The sequence below is a fragment of the Misgurnus anguillicaudatus genome, chromosome 21 (genome assembly GCF_027580225.2).
Source record: "Misgurnus anguillicaudatus chromosome 21, ASM2758022v2, whole genome shotgun sequence".
Lineage (NCBI taxonomy): Eukaryota > Metazoa > Chordata > Actinopteri > Cypriniformes > Cobitidae > Misgurnus > Misgurnus anguillicaudatus.
Window position 1 is genome coordinate 12149720 of NC_073357.2, and position 19574 is coordinate 12169293.

At 37.2% G+C, this 19574-nt stretch overlaps 3 long non-coding RNA genes across 19 annotated transcripts; 1 reads left to right on the forward strand and 2 right to left on the reverse strand.

Moving 5' to 3' along the window:
• Positions 1-1480: 1480 nt before the first annotated feature.
• On the reverse strand, positions 1481-9651 carry LOC141353146 (uncharacterized). Of its 5 annotated transcripts, none has more exons than XR_012360158.1 (6): positions 8849-9651; positions 7674-7801; positions 7481-7518; positions 7166-7336; positions 6151-6210; positions 1481-3453 (listed from the first exon to the last, which is right to left on the reverse strand). It is a non-coding gene; the product is annotated as an uncharacterized lncRNA (long non-coding RNA). The 5 variants fall into 5 exon arrangements; XR_012360157.1 differs by having other exon boundaries at positions 7628-7801; XR_012360156.1 differs by lacking the exons at positions 7674-7801; positions 8849-9651 and having other exon boundaries at positions 1481-2268; positions 3268-3453; positions 7481-7664.
• On the forward strand, positions 7331-14446 carry LOC129436061 (uncharacterized). Of its 5 annotated transcripts, none has more exons than XR_012360172.1 (7): positions 7331-7570; positions 9462-9560; positions 9645-10779; positions 11053-11121; positions 11262-11299; positions 13628-13862; positions 14185-14446. It is a non-coding gene; the product is annotated as an uncharacterized lncRNA (long non-coding RNA). The 5 variants fall into 5 exon arrangements; XR_012360168.1 differs by lacking the exon at positions 7331-7570 and adding an exon at positions 7798-8411; XR_012360169.1 differs by lacking the exon at positions 7331-7570 and adding an exon at positions 7798-8411 and having other exon boundaries at positions 13809-13862.
• On the reverse strand, positions 10686-18489 carry LOC129436019 (uncharacterized). Of its 9 annotated transcripts, none has more exons than XR_012360162.1 (9): positions 17950-18489; positions 17751-17819; positions 17543-17655; positions 14928-16671; positions 14240-14365; positions 13958-13982; positions 13610-13684; positions 11037-11109; positions 10686-10788 (listed from the first exon to the last, which is right to left on the reverse strand). It is a non-coding gene; the product is annotated as an uncharacterized lncRNA (long non-coding RNA). The 9 variants fall into 9 exon arrangements; XR_012360163.1 differs by having other exon boundaries at positions 13962-13982; positions 14240-14358; positions 17950-18488; XR_012360161.1 differs by having other exon boundaries at positions 14240-14358; positions 17950-18488.
• Between the last annotated feature and the right edge of the window lie 1085 nt (positions 18490-19574).

Here is a 19574-nt window from a genome sequence, read left to right on the forward strand (position 1 = left end):
GGACTCACAAACAACTATATACATCAACTTCATTTGGGAACCATGGCTTTGGAATCGAGGGATATTGAAGACCCAGTTCTCTTATCACATCTCAAAAGAAGCATAATGGTGATGATATTCGATTGCCCAGGAGACTGACAGAAGCGGATCAATGTTGTCACCTGAACAACCTACCCTATGCACATATCATACATGACATGTGCGGTCCCGATGTGTTTTTGTTTACAAACTATTGACTTTACTATGTATTACATTTATCAATAAGGTGATTAAACTTGTTAAAGGGTTTAGATTGAATTTCCCAGTGCTGTTTCATGAAATAAATGGTCTATCGGAAAGTAATACATTTAATGCAACAAAGTATAAAAGTATAAAACACATTGAGTAATATTTTACAAAAACAGGCAATATGAATAGTGCTTTAGTGAAATGTAGTACATTTGAATGTATACCCAGATAGCACACGTACGTCGCGGAGACGTCTGCTAAATATCGCTTCATCTTCTGTAGATCGGCTGCGAACATTGAAAAGTAAGACGTCTGCAATATCTCTGCAAGACGTCTTGGCGATGTCTTGAAACATTCGAAAATTTTACGAGCTGCATGCATCTTCTGGAGATCTTGAATCCGAGCAAACGCAGACGAATCAGCTGACCGAAATGCTCAACTCATTTCATTGTTTACACTTATTTCTTGTTTAATTGTATTGAACACAAACAAAAGATAAAAAAACTCAGCTGTATATAATTTGCCAGTTTTTTAAGAGTTTGGCATTTATTTAGCATTCATAAAATATTATTTTTATATACCCTACCTCGTATCACGTGTAATATAGAAACATGAAATCATACCCGTATGTATACTGTATGCGTTTAATCCAATTTCACTTGCATATTTGGCAGTAAGGACGAGGGGACTCCTGCATTTAAATTGCGTTTATGCTTTAAGTGCAGAATAAAACACATAAAGGTACTCAAAGAAAGTACCTTGTACACGGAAATAATCTTACTGGCAACATTTTAACAAATATACTGTAACCAATAATGGAGAGCAGTCTCTGCACCGTTCTCTAACAGATGTCTGTATAAATGAAGAAACCTTATACAATGTCGAAACACATTATACATGTATTAATTTGACCAGGTATTATCCAGCATCACAGAATGAATTGTTCTGACAAGTTTGTTTACCAAATTAAATTTATGAAACCTATGTGCTGAATGTTCATTACATCCAGAGCTATACTGCAAAGCTATGACATTTACCATCTGTTTATTTAATCACTGCACAAGACCCAGAGCATATCATGACACTTTACATTTTAGACTTTGCATGTTCTACATAAAGAAGGAATTCTTTAAAAATGAATGAATTTATAATAAACCTAAAAATTAAAGCATTAAAAACACTGTGATGTAGTAAGTGCTGAAAGTACCATGTGAAACTGTGAATATAATCACAATTTAAATAATGGAGACTGTTACACAAGACTTAGATGCGACTTTAATTACAATACAACATTCGGTACACCAGGGGATTTTAAACTGTGGGTCAGGAGGACCCACTTGTCGGTCACACAGTAGGTTAAGGTGTGTTTCGCACCTTAATGATGCAACAACAGTTTGGCCAAATTAATAATTAACAATGACAATGGTTTTGAAAGAATATACCATAAAATATTTGGTTTTGCAAATAAACTTATAGTTACTTTACATCAGTGGTTCCTAATGTTATTCCTCGAGGCCCACTGCCCTGCATATTTTGTATGTCTCCCTTATTTAACACACCTGATTCAAATCATCAGCTCATTAGAAGAGATCTCAATGAACTGAACTGAGTCTGTCAGATAAAAGAGTCAACAAAATGTGCAGAGCAATGGGCTTAGAGGAATGGCGTTAAGAACCACAGCTTTACATTATAAAATATTATGAAAATAATATGACTCCACTGAAAGAGAACAAATATGTTTTACCCCATTAAAAAATGTATATTTAAAAATATTTTAGTGGGTCTAGAATAGATTACATTTGTTTAATAGGTTTTGAAATGAAAAGTTTGGAAACCCCAGCTTTACACAATACTAGTCTCAATTAAAGTTAACATTAAGTTGTAATATAACTGAAATAAATAGCATTTGCAATTGACAGAAATTAAATTAAACTGATGGCAGATGAGGTGTGGGGATGATGCTGGGCCAGAGTTGAATCTGTGCATCTTAGTAGATCAGGGTGGTTCATCCTTAAGTTCTGCATTAAAAAGAGAAAGGATCTAAAAAGAAAAAAAAAATCGACATTGGACTATCAACCCCAAATTAATAATAACGCAATTACATGCAAACAAACCTGTCAACCGTCAATATGTAAGGAATAATTGACGACGGGCCATTTAATTAAAAGAAAATAATGCACACCCAAAGTGCAATGCGGCACGACCCGAAGCGGAGTGCCGTTACACTGCAGGTGTGCTTTATTTTCAAATAATTCAAAGGACCGGAGTCAATTATTCCTCTAATACCACAGTTACCACAAACATTGCTCTGGTGCCTACTTTTAAGACATTTGACAAGTTAGGTGTGTGGTTATCAGAAATGAATGCATACCCACGGAACATTTCTCAGCCAATCAGAATACAGCATTCAACACACCCGTGGTATAAATAACAGATACTACACACCTGTGTCCAATACATCAAGATTCTCAGAACATTTTAGGGCTAGCTTATTACCACAGTTCTGGCTATTCTTCATATTCTGTGTGGTTGTTAGTTTGCAACTGTGACAAAAATGAACTTTTCATTAACATTACCATTTGTTCACTTAAGCTGACTTCCAAGAGCACAGTTATCTAACACAGTAAGTGTTTTTTAACATTAAATATAGATTTCTTTTTTTTGAGAGATACAAAGGACAAATGTCTCTGGTCACACGGATGAAGGCAGCAAGCAATCAATGGTTGTGTTAAAAACATGGGAGGATAATCAGGTGGTGACAATTCTGTGAAATATTGTGCAGTGTTACAGACAACTCGGATTTCTGATGTTATGTCATTAAATATCCTACCTCCAACCTCAATGCATTCCAGTCAATCACGTATCACATTTGCGTGTTTACCACATAATGAGACGCCAGGAGAAGTTTGTGCTCTTGTGCCAATTATGGCAGAAAACGGTTACTGGATAATTTAACATTCATGTTCATAAATATGTGCAGTAAAAATTGTTTAAAGTTTGTTTGCGGTTCATGTAAGGCTGTGAAAGGCTAGCCACCACCTTGTCTGCAATGTCAAATGACGCATCTCGTTGAGGTCGGTGTTGATGGATCTGTCCCAAGTTGAGAGGTCGGATACTCAACTTTGTTTGCTGTTCCAGACTTCTTACGGGTTTGAGGTCAATAATATCCAACATCCAAGTTGTCTCGAACACAGCATTAGTTACCAGACTCCAGTTCAGTTCTATCTGTAACAACAGAACACAATGAGAACATCATCACATCAGACAAAGTATTTCATTTATAAAAATTGCACCCAAAGAAAAACCAAAATATTAAAAACATGAAAGATCAAAATCTTCATTTAAACCCAAAGGGGACCAGCCGAGTAATACCATTCTCTGCTACTTTGCTTGAGCGGAAGTACAAAGTCTGATGTAGTCAGGCTAAAAGGGGACATGGTCTTTAAATAAAACACCCAAAATGCCCCTCTTTTTAAAAGTTTTCAATGTCTCCACCACAGTAAGAATTAATTTCTTTCTCAATACTTAAACATTAAAGGTCACGTTTTTCCTGATCCCATTTTTCAAACTTTAGTTAGTGTGTAATGTTGCTGTAATAGCATAAATAATACCTGTAAATGATAAAGCTCAAAGTTCACTGCCAGCCAGGCAATGTATTTTCTTTAACATAATCCCCCTTCCAATACAGCGAACGGCCGGTTTTTACTACAGCCCTCTACTTCCCGGTTGAATGACGTCAAAGCAAGTGTGTTTGACTAAACTTCGTCCTGGCTAAGATAAGCTGCTATTGAATCACAACACACTAAACAAGCTACACAATCAGAGGGACTTCATAGGACAAAGAAGACATCAGCCCGTTTTTAGGACAGTGAAAGCACTATATAGATAAGTAGATTGTGTGAAAAATACAGCATGTGAAACATTGCGCACTGTAAACACAATCAAATCTTCAAAAAACACAGGAAAAACGGGACCTTTAAAGTTGTTCAGTATTATGGTTGTAATCAAGAAAATGACAATGCAATTTTATTTAAAGATCATATCCCCTTTGGGTTTAAATGCAGATTTTAATCTTTCATGCCATGAAGGCAATAACGCCGAAACATCTGCCCTTGTATTGTTTGATTAGAAAAACAGGTCTAAGCACCTAAAGCTGGGAGAGCATGGTGAGGGTGTTGATTGAACTAGATCTATTGACCCCTAGATAAAATAATTAATAAAAATAATGTTTTTTTCTTATCTGTCCTGTCCTATTTTGTACTGCAAAATAAACAAAAGCAAGTGACCATAGTATAAAGAGGATAAACTATGGGTAATAATGTCACGGTTAATCCGTGTCATGTCTTGTCTCTGTTCCGATTGTTATCACCTGGACATTCATTGATTAATTACCTGCTTCATCACACCTGTTTGTCATTTAGTCTGTGTGTATATATACCTCTGTCTTCTGTTTGCTCACTGCTGGATCATTGTCATTACTACCTTTTCTGTTCCCCGTGTCACATTTTGGATGTTCCTATGTTTGCTACCTGTTCGTCATTTTACTCCTCGTGTTTTTGGTTTCCTATTTTATCATTAAATGTTATTTATTTTGTGAAATCTGCGTATGCGTCCTACTTCCCTACCCTGTCGTGACAGAATGATCCAGCCAAACTGGACGCAGCAGGTTCACGGAGGGCGGCTCCCCCAGGAGTTTCGTCGAGGGGGAGTAGTGACATCGGGGTTCATTCCCCATCAGCCGCGATGTCTCTTGGGGACCACCGTGAGCGATCGCTCGCTCCTGCGGGAGGAGGATCGGCCCAGGCGGTCCCCCAACGGTTGAGTCGTCGTCGACAGTCCCTCGGAGGACCACCATCCTGCTCGCAGGGGGATCCGGAACGGACCACGCCCGATCATTTCCCCGGGGTGGCTACCGAGGGTCTCCGTTTCCGCGAGGGGATGGGAGATGATTTCCGGGGGCATCTGATCGTCGACGATTCCCAGGAGGGGGGTAATTCGTTTGCCTTGGTTCTCGAAGCGATCGCTCCGGTTCTCCTGGCGCAGTCCGGCCAACCGTCCTGTTGGTCTCATCCCGGCGGCTGCCGGCTTCACCAGGGTCCCCAAGCCCTCCACCCCTCCCTTGGACTCTCGCTACCAGACTTTGTTTTTGTTGTGTTTTATGTGAGTGTCTGGTAGCCACTCGTAGAGGGGAGGGTAATGTCACGGTTAATCCGTGTCATGTCTTGTCTCTGTTCCGATTGTTATCACCTGGACATTCATTGATTAATTACCTGCTTCATCACACCTGTTTGTCATTTAGTCTGTGTGTATATATACCTCTGTCTTCTGTTTGCTCACTGCTGGATCATTGTCATTACTACCTTTTCTGTTCCCCGTGTCACATTTTGGATGTTCCTATGTTTGCTACCTGTTCGTCATTTTACTCCTCGTGTTTTTGGTTTCCTATTTTATCATTAAATGTTATTTATTTTGTGAAATCTGCGTATGCGTCCTACTTCCCTACCCTGTCGTGACAAATAAGGTATTTAGCAAGGCTTACATTTAAAAAATTTTGTTTTATCTCATAGACTATGTTTACACTGTCAGTTTAAATGTGATTTTTGTGCATATCCAATTTGAATGACTGACTGTACACACTGTGTATGACAACTCTTCGTGTTTGATTTGTGTGACCTGAGGCGCATTATCTTTTATCCGAAATAGCTGCATTGGTTTATAGCAATGACGTTGCGTTGATGTGTTTAAAATAAATGTGCTTGAGTTCATGCAGCAACAACCAGTTTTCATAAATGAAAACTAAAATATTGTCTTTTTATCCAATTCATCCGAGAAATCATTTGGTAATTAAAATAATGTACCCTAAAAAAACTTTCATTTGTAAGACCACATTCATTACTTTACTAAATATGGGAAGAGACTCACAGGTGGAGGTAGAAGTTTGGTCTGCACTTTCCATAGCTGGTGCACAGGGATTGTGGTAGGCTAGTGACACAATTGAAGAAGACTGGTTCAAAATCTGCTTTACAACCAGAGGTTGAACTAAACTTTTTCATTTTGACAGACAAGGCTTTAACAAATCTGTCATAATCAATTAGGACTAAATATCAACAAAACACTTAAAAAATGAACAAAACCAACTATCTGAATCTGTCTGAACTCTAACCTTGAGGTCTGGATAGACAAAGTGAGTGTTTATCTGTGTAAAAGTTAAACCATTATTGAAGACTGATGCAGTTGTCATTAAGGCTGATTTTGTCAGACCTACCCCAATGCCTCTACACAGTAAGCTATGCGCCACTTTTCATTTACACGTTTGCGTCGTTGTTCGCATCGATGTGCATTTACACATGCAGAACGCTAGTAGCCAATGTCCATAGGCATTTACCAATGTAAAATACAATATCAAGGCAAAAGCTGAAAAAAATAAAAAGTGGCAGAAAAAACTCTTGTTGGGGGCCAATCACACCAAATGCGTTTTAAAGACGTGGAAACACAAAGTGCACCTTTATTTGGTCACTTTATAAAAAGAAGTGCAGTGCAGCGCAGCTTTTTATATTGCTAGGCAACCACCGAGGCAGCTGTCCTGTCAATCAAATATTGAAGCGTGAGCGCTCTTTTGCTCTTAACTGTCATATAAGCAGAAACTTTAAAAAGAGGACTCTTGCACTGACTTTGATCGAAGGTGAGAGGTGCATAAACACACAGGAGACAGTAAGTAACTGAAGTATGTTTGTTTCAAATAACTGTAAACATCGGTCCTACAACGGAAGGCCTGCCTCTACCCATATTCAATTGGACAATGGAAATGACGTCGGGTGCTTTTCTGCTCTTAGCGCTCCTTCAAAAACGCATGTTGCAGTAGGGGGCAAAAATGCAAGGCGTTCAGTGCCATTAACGACGCACATAACGCTCAATGCTGCAGTTAAAAAAGATTTACCTCATAGTAAAGACAACTGGATCTGAAGCGTAATGATGGTCTTCAGAAGGCCTCTCATGGTGGTCTTGATTCAGAGGTTTGAGAAGACTACCAAGCACCAGAGCCAGCTAACAGGTGGACCAAACATCAAGCCAGAATTCTGCATGAGTCAGGTAAGCAGAATAAAAGACGCTGTAAATAAACAATAATAAAAGATGGTCATTAATGACTTAATGCTTTTATATTCATGTTAATGCTTTGAAAATTATCTTATTTCTTTCAGAATTTATGTCTTTTGATAATATTGCCAAATGCAACAAATGGAAAAAAGCATACTTTATGACAACCTTAGCAGCAGAACCCATGACTTTCTCCTGGGTAGACGAGAAAAAAAAGTTTGGTATCAACACCCATCTAACAATTAAGGTAAAAGATAAAGTTTTATGATCCCTGCATTCAGGTTAGAGTATGGGGTAAGTTGACCGTTCTATGGGTGTTTCTCAAATGCAAGGTTGCATCCTATGGAGACCTGTCTTAGACCTGTCCTTCTGAGATTTCGAGGTTAGAGTCCACCTCAAAAGCCAGAATGAGATGGTTTAGTTTGATGTCCAAGGCAATGTCATAATGGTTTCCGCCCCAGTGGTCATGGCATGAAAACTTTAAAGAGAGAAGTTGAAAATTAGCAATGCATCACCAAAAAAAATCCAATACTGTAGTACAGTGAATAAAAGTCATGTATCAACGGTCTTTACAACATGGACAGTTAAACCTTTTGTAATTTAATTAAAACAACAAAAGAGAAAACAAACAGATTGAGATGTCCTTCGACGATGCTTGATGACGTGGCAGCCGAGACATGCAACATTCTAGGACGCAGCCTTATAAAAAAAAAAATAAAAAAAAAAATGGACGCAGCCTTATTTATTTTTATTTTATATATGTATAATGTACCCCCTGACTGAACTTGTATTTCTTATTATTTAAAAAAATATATTAAAAATATTTTAAAAAGAACGCAGCTGTGCGTTTGAGAAACGACCGGAAACGACTTATATGTCGCGAGGCCATCACGTGACCACAATATTTACCAGAAGACCGTTATTTGCTCGAGTTCCCTCAACTTTTTTGTCGCAAATAACATTATTAATAACCTGTAAATAATAAAATTTGTACACATTACGTTCCTCTTCACGTTGTAAAAGTATGTTTTTGGTTTAATAGTCGGCTTTAAGTTAGTTTTTCTGTCAGTTTGATCGTCAAAATCTTGGTAAGTATAGCTTGTCATTCCGGGTTTTAATTGTTAGAAATACTAATTAAAGAACATATATAACTAATATAACTGAAACAATTAATAAATACAATTATCGAACCACTCCAATAGAACAACGTTAACGGTTTTGAGTGGTTTTTAGGAAAAGGTCTGACTGAAATTAACGTAATCCGTATAAAGGCCATTTTAACGTAACGTTACAGGGCGGGAAAGGTTTAAGGCATTTAATAACTCTATTAAACTGGCTGGTTTATCCCCACCAGTGCGTAACATGTAAAGTTAACGTTACAACGTGGCTTCGGGACTTTGCAGCGACCTGAATAGCATTGCATTGATAAACGTTAATCAGCTTTTAATCGCGTATAGAACATTAATATAAGACGATAATTCTGTAGATCGACTAACTTACATGCATGCATAACATATTAACTTACCTTGACACTGAAACTGCCGTCAGCACTGTTGCTTCACCCGTTGGAACATCCTACTAGTTTAGGGAGTTAAAAATCGAGTTGGAAAAGAACAAAAAATCGTTCTGTGATCGTTCTACACGAGGTTCCACTCTATTGAATGATCGCAACGTTGAGTGCAGCCAGGCAGCCCACATATCTCTCAGATGTGTTTGACTTCATGCTGATCTACGCGCAAACCAATCGTGACATCAAGTACCGCGAGTTCAAACCTTTTCCGGGGCTTTCCCAAACTCTCGCGGTACTTGATGTCATACCACGTGCTGTCTGCGCATCTCGGTGTTAAGTCAAACACACCTGAATGTATTTGTTGGCTGCACTCCCTTGCGCTCAGTGATGTAGGTGTAACGAAATAAATGTATTAAATTGATATTATATAAATAAATATTGTTATAAAAAATCTTTATAAAATGATTAGCTGTCATTAATAAATTAATATTTGATTTGAAACATCCGTATACGTAAATTTCCCCCAAGTTATGAAATGCCTAAATAAGATCAAAATGGTGAAAATACAACAATGTATATTTGACCAATTTAGCATTTATTAACTTTTGCCTTTTTAAATTGACTTCAGAAAGTTATCTACAGCCACACATCCACTGTATACCAAGTTATGATGATCAATTATGAGAATGCAAAAGGATTTATAGATCAGTAAACAATCAACAAAAAGGTAATGTCTTAATATATTTCTGCTTTTGTTACTTATTCATGTATTTGAATTACATAATTCAAAATCAAATGTTAATAATTGTAGGGTTTCAACTTGTTGCAGCTTTACAAAAAATGTAGAATTTGTAGGAGCATGGACAACTGAGTAACAAAGTCATATTATGCAGATGGGTGCTCATGGTGGCCTCCAAATAAATACATGGACAGGCTGCTAAAGAGGGTCAGGATGATGGAGATGCAAGAGCCAAAGACAGCACGGACCAAACACGAGGCCAGAATTCTGCATGAGTCAAGTAAGCAGAATCAGTTACACTGTATAAAATCATTAATTAATAGACAGTACAATTAATAACACATTATTTTTCATAGCTGTAAAAAAACAAAAGAATTAAACAGTACCTGCATTTTAGTTTCCAGCCTTTTTCACAAAGCTGCCCACAACTGGAAGAATGTCCCAAATTGCAAAAAGAAATTCAGTAAGTCCTTATAAAAGAGACAGTTTAAAAGGTAAAACGGCTTCATTTAACTTCAAAAATACCCCTAAATCCTTAAGGAACACGCCCACATTTTGGGAATTTGGCTTGTTCACCGTGTCCCCCGGAGTTGGGTGGGTCCATGCATGCCTTTCTCATCCCTGTGCGTGGTGTGGCTCTGTCTGATGCAGCCCCCGCTGGCTTAGCTTGGCACAAAGACTGGAAGTGAATGGCTCCATCTAGCATACGGCTTCCAAACATGACAAAATAACGCAAACATTTTCCTATTATGTGTTGTGATTTGTATAGTCAAATTCACTGCCAGTCTTTTGTTCTGAGCTAGCGGGGGCTGCGTCAGACAGAGTTACAGCATGCACGGATATGAGAATGGTATGTATGGACTTATCTAACTCTGGGGGATACTGTGAATAAGCTAAATTCCCAAAATGTGGACGTGTTCCTTTAAAAATCAGCACCCCTAGTTAATTTGGATGCTAAAACCTAAGGCAGGTCCAAGCCTAGGATTTAGTGTGTTTATTTGTAAATGTAAAAAATGCAGCTAACCAATCCCAGCTCCAGTGGGCAGGTTAAAGAGTATTTTTTATATGAGACAGAAAACAGAAAAACATTTTTAATGGCATTTAAAGACAACATACCACTTCATAAAACTACATTTTCTGTTTAATCCATAGATTGAGTAATTTTCACTCTAGAGACCCTGGGGTGACCACCAAGGACGAATGAAAAGTAAGTGACCTACAAAACAAAAAACATTAATATTTTACGACTGTTTCAAGATAAGTACTCTGCATATCTATAGCAATATGCAAATTCTTGAGTAAGAATTTCTCTCAGACAATATAGACTCAGATGGCTTCATGGTTGACCATATTTGTAGTTTAACAATTTCTATCATGTGAAAGTTCTCACACAAAAATTGCTAGTCTAAGAATTCTACAAGAAACCTTGTTCCCCACAAAGGCTTGATGGGTTGTGCAACTTACCTGCTTCCCTTTACAGCTCCAGTGAGTGTCTCTAAGGTAGATCCTAATGCAGATGGATGGAATGTTGATCCGCCTAACATGCAAGGTAAAAGAGCATTTGATAGCATAGTGGATAAACAAATAGCTTTTTTTCATTTTCACAGCATTTTCAAAAACAACATAACACTTGCTATTACATTGTTATATATTACATGACAATGTCTAACTCTGATCCATACAAAACAGATTTTCTGTACCGAGAACTTTGGATGACCATCAAGACAGTAAGTTTTCAAAAATCTGACCTCAATTTTAGTAACCATTTAAGGATTTTTTTTCATTTAGTTGATTTAAATAATACCCTAAAGTCCTCCGTTCATCTTCGGAAACACAGTTTAAGATATTTTAGATGTAGTCCGAGAGCTTGCTGACCCTCCATTAAAAATATGTACGATATACTGTTCATGTCCAGTTAGGTAATAAAAACATCATCAAAGTAGTTCATGTGACATCAGTGGGTCAGTTAGAATTTGTTGAAGCATCAAAAATACATTTAGGTCCAAAAATAACGACTTAATTCGGCATTGTCTTCTCTTTCAGGTCTGTTGTGAACCGTGTGCATGACACTGCTGCCGTACGACGCTGCTGGCGTGTTATCTGGTGCACCCAAGCTTTTTTCGTTTACAGTCTGAGGGAGACGCTGTAAACAAAATCTTCGCAAACAATCTTCGCAAACATTTCTGAGGATAACACTGAGGTCAGCAGTGCCATTGTGGACGCGCATTCGCAACAGGCCCGGAAGAGAAGACAATGCTGAATAAATCGTTATTTTTGGACCAAAATGTATTAATGATGCTTCAACAAATTCTAACTGACCCACTGATGTCACATGAGCTTTCTGTCCCTCCAAAAAATGTATGTGCTGTATACTGTCTCATTTCCAAAAAGTTAATTAAAACATCATCAAAGTAGTCCATGTGACATCAGTGGGTCAGTTAGAATTTGTTGAAGCATCAAAAATACATTTAGGTCCAAAAATAACGACTTAATTCGACATTGTCTTCTCTTTCAGGTCTGTTGTGAACCGTGTGCATGACACTGCTGCCGTACGACGCTGCTGGCGTGTTATCTGGTGCACCCAAGCTTTTTTCGTTTACAGTCTGAGGGAGACGCTGTAAACAAAATCTTCGCAAACAATCTTCGCAAACATTTCTGAGGATAACACTGAGGTCAGCAGCGCCATTGTGCACGCGCATTCGCAACAGGCCCGGAAGAGAAGACAATGCTGAATAAATCGTTATTTTTCAACAAATTCTAACTGACCCACTGATGTCACATGGACTACTTTGATGATGTTTTAATTAACTTTCTGGAAATGAGACAGTATACAGCACATACATTTTTTGGAGGGACAGAAAGCTCTCGGACTAAATCTAAAACATCTTACACTGTGTTCCGAAGATGAACGGAGGTCTTACAAGTTTGGAACAACATGGGGGTGAGTCATTAATTACATTATTTTCATTTTTGAGTGAACTATCCCTTTAAATGGAAAACACCACCGCTTTCCAAAATGTTACTATGTTTTTACCTTAGACAAATTAATACATACCCATCTTTTTTCGGTGCGTGCACTTGATCTTTGTGCAGCGTGTTGTGAATGTGTTGGCGTTTGGCCTGGCCCCATTCATTCCTTAGGATCCAAACAGGGATGAATTTAGAAGCCACCCAACCCTTTCATGTTTTCCCTATTTAAAGACTGTTACATAAGTAGTTACACGAGTAAGTATGGTGGCACAAAATAAAACGTGGCAATTTTTTAAGCGGTTAAAAATGAGAACTATATTGTATGGCAAAAGAGCACTAAGTTTGCAGCACTTCAACCTCGGCGCGCGGTAGCATCATCACTCCTGATTACTCCACCTCTCACTCAAACTCAAAAGAGGGGGAGTGGTCAGGAGTGATGATGTTACTGCGCTCTGAGGAATGAATGGGGCTAGGCTAAATGCTAACACATTCACGACGCGCTGTACAAATATTAAGTGCATGCATTGATAAAAGATAGGGATGTATTAATTTATCTAAGTTGAGGTAAGAACATAGTAAAATATTGAAAAACTGTGGTGTTTTCTTTTAAAAGCAGCACCCCTATTTATTTTGGGTGCTAAAAATATTTGCCACAGACAGTTTAAGGCCTTATGCTGCATTCACACCACCAACAACCTAGTCACTGTGTCTCAGCCATTTCTTTTAATGAGTTTATCAGAAGGCGTTCCCAATTCTGGTTGTCCTAGTAAAAACTACAAATAAATGAGTAACAATCCTCTCAGTAAATGACTAAAGAGTGATGACACGAACTTCACTGCTTCACTCTCATTGGTAGTTGCTCCCAAAAGTCCTTCATCAAGTTAAACTTTCCTCAACGTTGTGGCATAGCTGTACATGCCCACTTCCTGTTGTCGATGGTCACAGTTGCTCATGTTGCTGAATGGGGCAAAGCTTCCATTGGAATGAACAAGATTGTGTTGCTAGTCGCTGGCGGTGTACAAGCAGCATTAGTGTGTGTCTTTAAAAATATATCAAATGCAAATTACCTGACCTAACATTCCCAGCTACAGAGGGCATCCTTTATTCAGTCCCTAATGCAGATGGTTGGAGTGTTGATCCACCTAACATGAGGGGTAAAAGAGCGTGTGTTAGCATAATGAGAAAGAAAACAGAAACACATTATTAGTGGCATTTAAAGACATAACTTAACACTTGTTTATACTACATTTTCTGTTCAATCCATAGAGCACCTGTTTTGAGTCCTGAGACCCTGGGGTGACCACCGTGAACAAATACAGAGTAAGTTACCTAAAAAAAAAACAATATTAATATTTATTTATGAAAAGTTCTTATAAAAAAGCATCATCATTTACTCAGATGAAGTGTTACCTTACCAACATGTTCAAGGAAGGTGCAGGTCTGATGATCCATCCAACATAAAAAAAACAGTAAATTTATACTTAGTTACATCTGTTGTAAAACAGACAAATGCAGTTATAAGAATTTTACCTAAACTACACACCTATTTGATTCTTAAGTTTAAATAAATCAAAATAATGCATTTAATAGTAAAAGCATTTTAAAAGCTACACTCCTAATTCATTTATCTTTGCTATTGCAGCTGCAAAAAGGCAGTCTTGACGGTTCTAGGATGAATGCAAATAAAGACTGACCACCTGACTTCAGCGGTCCAGTCTCTTGTGGGAAGCAGGTGTTTGTTACCCCAAATACGGATGAAGAGTGACGAAGAGGATGATGACTTTTTTCTCAAACATCATCTGAAGATCTTGACAGGCTGGACGCTGGAGACAAAATTAACAGACTGAGGGTTTATATAAAGAATCTTACTCAGACAATATTAAAGATCAGATATTTTTACAAAATGTTCTTTTCATTGTTTAGGATGATTTTATGTAAAAAAACAATACATCACAAAAAAGACTTTAGCTGGGTTTTCACAGGCAGGGCCTTACACACACACTAACCACAATTATAAACGCAACACTAACAGATTTAGACAGATTTGTGAATAATATCTGAGAGAAATAGGCCTTTTGGGGACATAGAAAATATTTAAGTTCAGCTCATGAAATGAAAAATGGGGGCAAAAACTATTTTTAACAAGTGCAATACAAATATCAACCATAATACTGATCGTTTAAAAAAAGTAAGCCACTATATCTTTCTAGAATCTTACACAAGACTCAGTTACTTACATGAACGATCAAAATAAATTAACGTCAGACAGGTGGGCGAAATATCAATATTAAAGCATGAATAACTGTTATCAACCCAATTTCAAGGTATTATTTAAATGATTCCACACCAAACAGTTTATTATTTAAATGCATTATTACTACATACCTTAAGCATGTGTTCCACGCCTTTCTTCTTCTTGTCATTGCGAGGTCAAGCGGATGTTGTTATGTAGAATCACGACCTTGACGTAAAGACGCACATCCGTAATTTATTTAACAATGACAACACTTTCGGGTAATTTTATCTTTTAGATCCCAATTAAAGCTATAAAGAAAGAGCAGCCTTTCACGATTATTTCCTGGTAATTTTTTAAAATGTTTTATTTTAAAATGGAGATTAATAAAGCAGACGCGGAAGGTTGTGATTATTTTAAATATGTTATGTTGTTTTCGCATACTGTCATGTAAAAATATATTTAAAAATAAATGAATGAAAGTTTTCATTGTTTAATTTGAATAAATGTGTTTTATAAAATCAAAAACTGCCTGTTTTAAGATCAATTGAAAATGGTGTTTTAATTACTTAATATCGATGACACAGCTTGCATGTGTAGATGTGTATTGTGTATATGTGTAGAAATAATTTGCTGTAGTTTAGGGCAATTCAATTTGTTAATGAGGGATCTTGTAATCTTACAAACATCTGGGAAAGAGCGGCTTACCGTCTTTCTAAGCTCTTCTAAAGATCTGGGAAAGAGCGGCTCCGCATCTTTTAAAGCTCTTCTTAAGATCTGGGAAAGAGCGGCTCCGTATCTTTTAAAGCTCTTCTAAAGATCTGTGAAAGAGCGGCTTGCCGTTCTAACATCTTGTAAAGATCTGGGAAACGGCGGCTCGCCATCGTTCTAAATAACATACATCTTGTAAAGATCTGCTGGGTGTCTTGCAAACAGCTGGGTCGGACGTCTCGGCGACGCCTTCCAGATGAGCAAACGCCCTAAATAATACGTCTTCCAGACGAAAAACAAGACATCGCGCAGACATCTCCGCGACGTACGTGTGCTATCTGGGTATTATGTGAACAGACAAAATATACATTGTTAGAACACATGCAGTGCGCCACATTAACACAATTAAACATTACAAAACTCCCCGTGTAGAGCTCCTTTAAGGGTTGGGTGATATATAAATATCGTAATATAATTGTGTGTGATTGGCTGTTATATTAATCCACATTGAGTAAAAATGCCCAGAGCTTATCATCACAATCGCCATAAATTTTATCATGATCAGATATGTTGATGTTTAATCGCCCTAGTATAGAAACATTGTTAATGTTCTGTGAATAATGAGTGTGGATCAAGAAATAAAGTTAGTATAAGGCACTTAATTGCAACATGCAGATTGCCTTTATTACATTCCTGCACCTTTTGATTTGTATGCAATTAAAATGTATTCAATAATAACACAACAATAAACAGAATACTTAAAACAATGAATAAGTGAACCACATGTGTGTTCTTTACAAATACAGGACTTTAGAACACACAAGAAAACGAATGTCCTAAACTGACAATAACTGGCTTTAATCTGCTTTTTGCAGGGATAACTCTACATCAGTTCCTTTTAAAATGTGATGAACTTGCCTATAAACACTACCCGCTGGTGAGGCAAAGTTGTCCCGCATCAGATTGCGTTGCACTTTTGCTATTGCCATACAATTGCGATGTGAGGTGTATTTCATCGGTTGAAAAGCACACATCCCGTGAATCTTCCACTGCACATCATCCATGTTGTGGTCAGCAGTCTGCTACAGCTGGAGTGGTAGCAAGTACCCCAAAGCAATGTGGAAACTGCCACTTCCTTTCGAAGTCCATGACTATGGTATGCCACTCTCCTTACGTTGATGGTGTCTAAAACAATAGGACACACCAAATGTCAGTGATTAAATTATTATATATTCAAGACTACAGTTTACAATGGATTTATTTGCATAGTTATATGCAGAACAAAGTTGGATAGCCATGCTTTTGTGAGTCAAACACCTTGGGTCTCATTTATAAAACTGTGCGTAGGATCCTTACTAAAAGTCTACGTATGCACAAAAGCCAAAAAGGCATATGCCAAAAATTATTAAGACAGACAAAGCAATGTTCCCTTTCTGCAAGTGTGCGTACATGAATTATCTTCAGATCCCACCATGCAAGCCCATTCTCCCATTAATTTTTTTTTTTATAGATCACAACCTTTGCGTGGGAACTGGCGTACGCATGTTTCCAGACCTGTTTTGTGCGTACGCATGCTTTATAAATGAGACCCCCTCTTACTTAATCCATATAAATAAGTATAACGATAAACTAAACAACATGTAGAATAACAAATATTACAATATTAGGTTTAGAAGTAATTTTATATTTATTGTTGTGTTAGTTCCACAATTCATGTTTCTACACAAAATACTTTAATATACACATAGTGTAAGCTCAGATAAAATTATGAAATTAATGTATACAGGTATGTATAGACATAAAAATAGAATTACTTATGCTTTTCAGAACTATATCCCTGTTTCTAATAATACTTTTTACTAAAATACTTTTATCAAAGACAGTCAACTGCTGATGTCCACAATGTTATGGGTGTTCTTTTTTTAAAATGAAGTAGTAGATTTTATATATATATATATATATATATATATATATATATATATATATATATATATATATATATATATATATATATATATATATATATATATATCTTTATATTTTGTAATAACCCTACCTTCAAGAAATCGTCCTTTATAACCTGGTACAGAGCAGAACATCCAAAACTATTTGTGAGATGGTGCTGGTCTCCCATCCTGGACTTGAACCTGATGAACTTGAACGTGTCACCTGTAAGACACAAAAAAGTTCAAAAACATACCCAGACAGAAAAAACGTTATGACAACATTCAGTTCATATTCGTTTGAAATGAAATCACACAAACCTGTTGCATAGAATCGCAGGGTCAAAGACAAACGCTCTCCAAATCATGTTTTGCGAAGCCTGTCCTATTCTATTTGAACGATAATTAAATTAAGAAACACAGCTTTTAAGCACAGTAGACAACACTTTGATATTTTAAATGTGATCATAGCCAAACATAAGCATGCAGCTATATTAAACAAGCTTTAACAGTTACTCACCTCAAATCTTTAATCCCTGCTGTCCGCGTGTGGTGCTGATCCACCTCTCCACATCACATCTCTATAATTTTTTTCTTTTGCGGCTTTGCATCGCGCAAACGGTTTGCAGCACTAATTTCTGTCTGAAGTCTATATATAAAAACAAAAGTTTTGCGCGTCTTGTTTCTTCTTCTGTGGGTTTTTACCGGCGCGCGTGTAGTTTCGCGTCATTTCCGGTTTGTTTTATCGCGTGATTTTTCGTGACAGAACGTGGTTTGTAGACAAGATAGAATCGTTGGGTAATAGAGTTGTTCGCAACTCGTGTAGTGTAGTGCGTTACCTCCTGTTGTGGGGCATTCACGTTGTGTCGTGTGGTGTGAACTGCTCAACAACGTGAACACTCCTGATTTCACAGAGAGCAAGTCATGTAGTGTGAACCGCACAGTTCGGACCTACGTTTCAAAGTCATGTAGTCTGTACGAGCCTTAAGAGGTTAAAAAGTATTTCATTGTTTTCTTCCACTCAGTTTTGATATCTTCATTTAGATATTTCTTAATAATTTTCACTCTCAAAGCATTTTTTCATTGTTCCACATCCATTAAGCCTAAACCGCCCTTTTCCACCGCCCCTAAAATTGTGTTGTATGCAATCCTCGATGGTTTCCCCTCCCATATAAAATCAAGAAAACATTTCTTCAACCTTTGTTCCATCCATAAAGGATTTCCGATACATATAAAATATACCAAAGTTTAGACACCATTAAAACATTTAAAATTAAAACCTTCCCTTTCAAATTTAAAGTTCTTAGTTTCCAAAATTGTAACCTCCTCTCTATATCTGTTACCATTTGCTCCCACATTTCCTCTCTTACTTTCTTCTCATTCTTCCCCATTAAAACACCTAAAATCCTCATTTTTTTCAACTTCTTTAAAATCAAAGCAATCTTTTAAATCCTTGGCTTTACCAAATCTCCTATATGTTGTTTTATCCTCATTTATTTTGCTTCCATACCCTCTACAATATTTTCCTACAACCTTCATAACTTCTTTGATACTTTCTTGTCCTTTTACAATTAACGTTGTGTCATTAGCATATTGAAAAACTTTTCCATCTGCTTTATTTCCTTCAATTTCTATCCCTATTATTTTCTCATTTTGTCTTATGGCTAGTCCTAAAGGTTCTGATACCAGCGAGTATAATAATGCTGAGAGCGGACAACCCTGTCTAATTGATCTTGTAATTTTAAAACAGTCTGTTAAAAAACCATTACATTTTATTTTTGTTACATTTTATTTTATTTTATATAAAATCTTAATCCATTTAAAGGGATACTTCACCGATTTAGCATTCAGCTTTGTATCTGTAGAAACCCGGCAGTATTACTGAATGACCATGTTTCCCTCCCTCATTTCCCCCTGAGAGGAGAGATATCTGCATTTTGGTTCTGCAAAAAAGTCCTCCGATGATGTAATATGACGATTTTTGCATCATCGGAGGACTTTTTTGCAGAACCAAAATGCAGATATCTCTCCTCTCAGGGGGAAATGATGGAGGGAAACATGGTCATTCAGTAATACTGCCGGGTTTCTACAGATACAAAGCTGAATGCTAAATCGGTGAAGTATCCCTTTAATAAAATTCTCTCC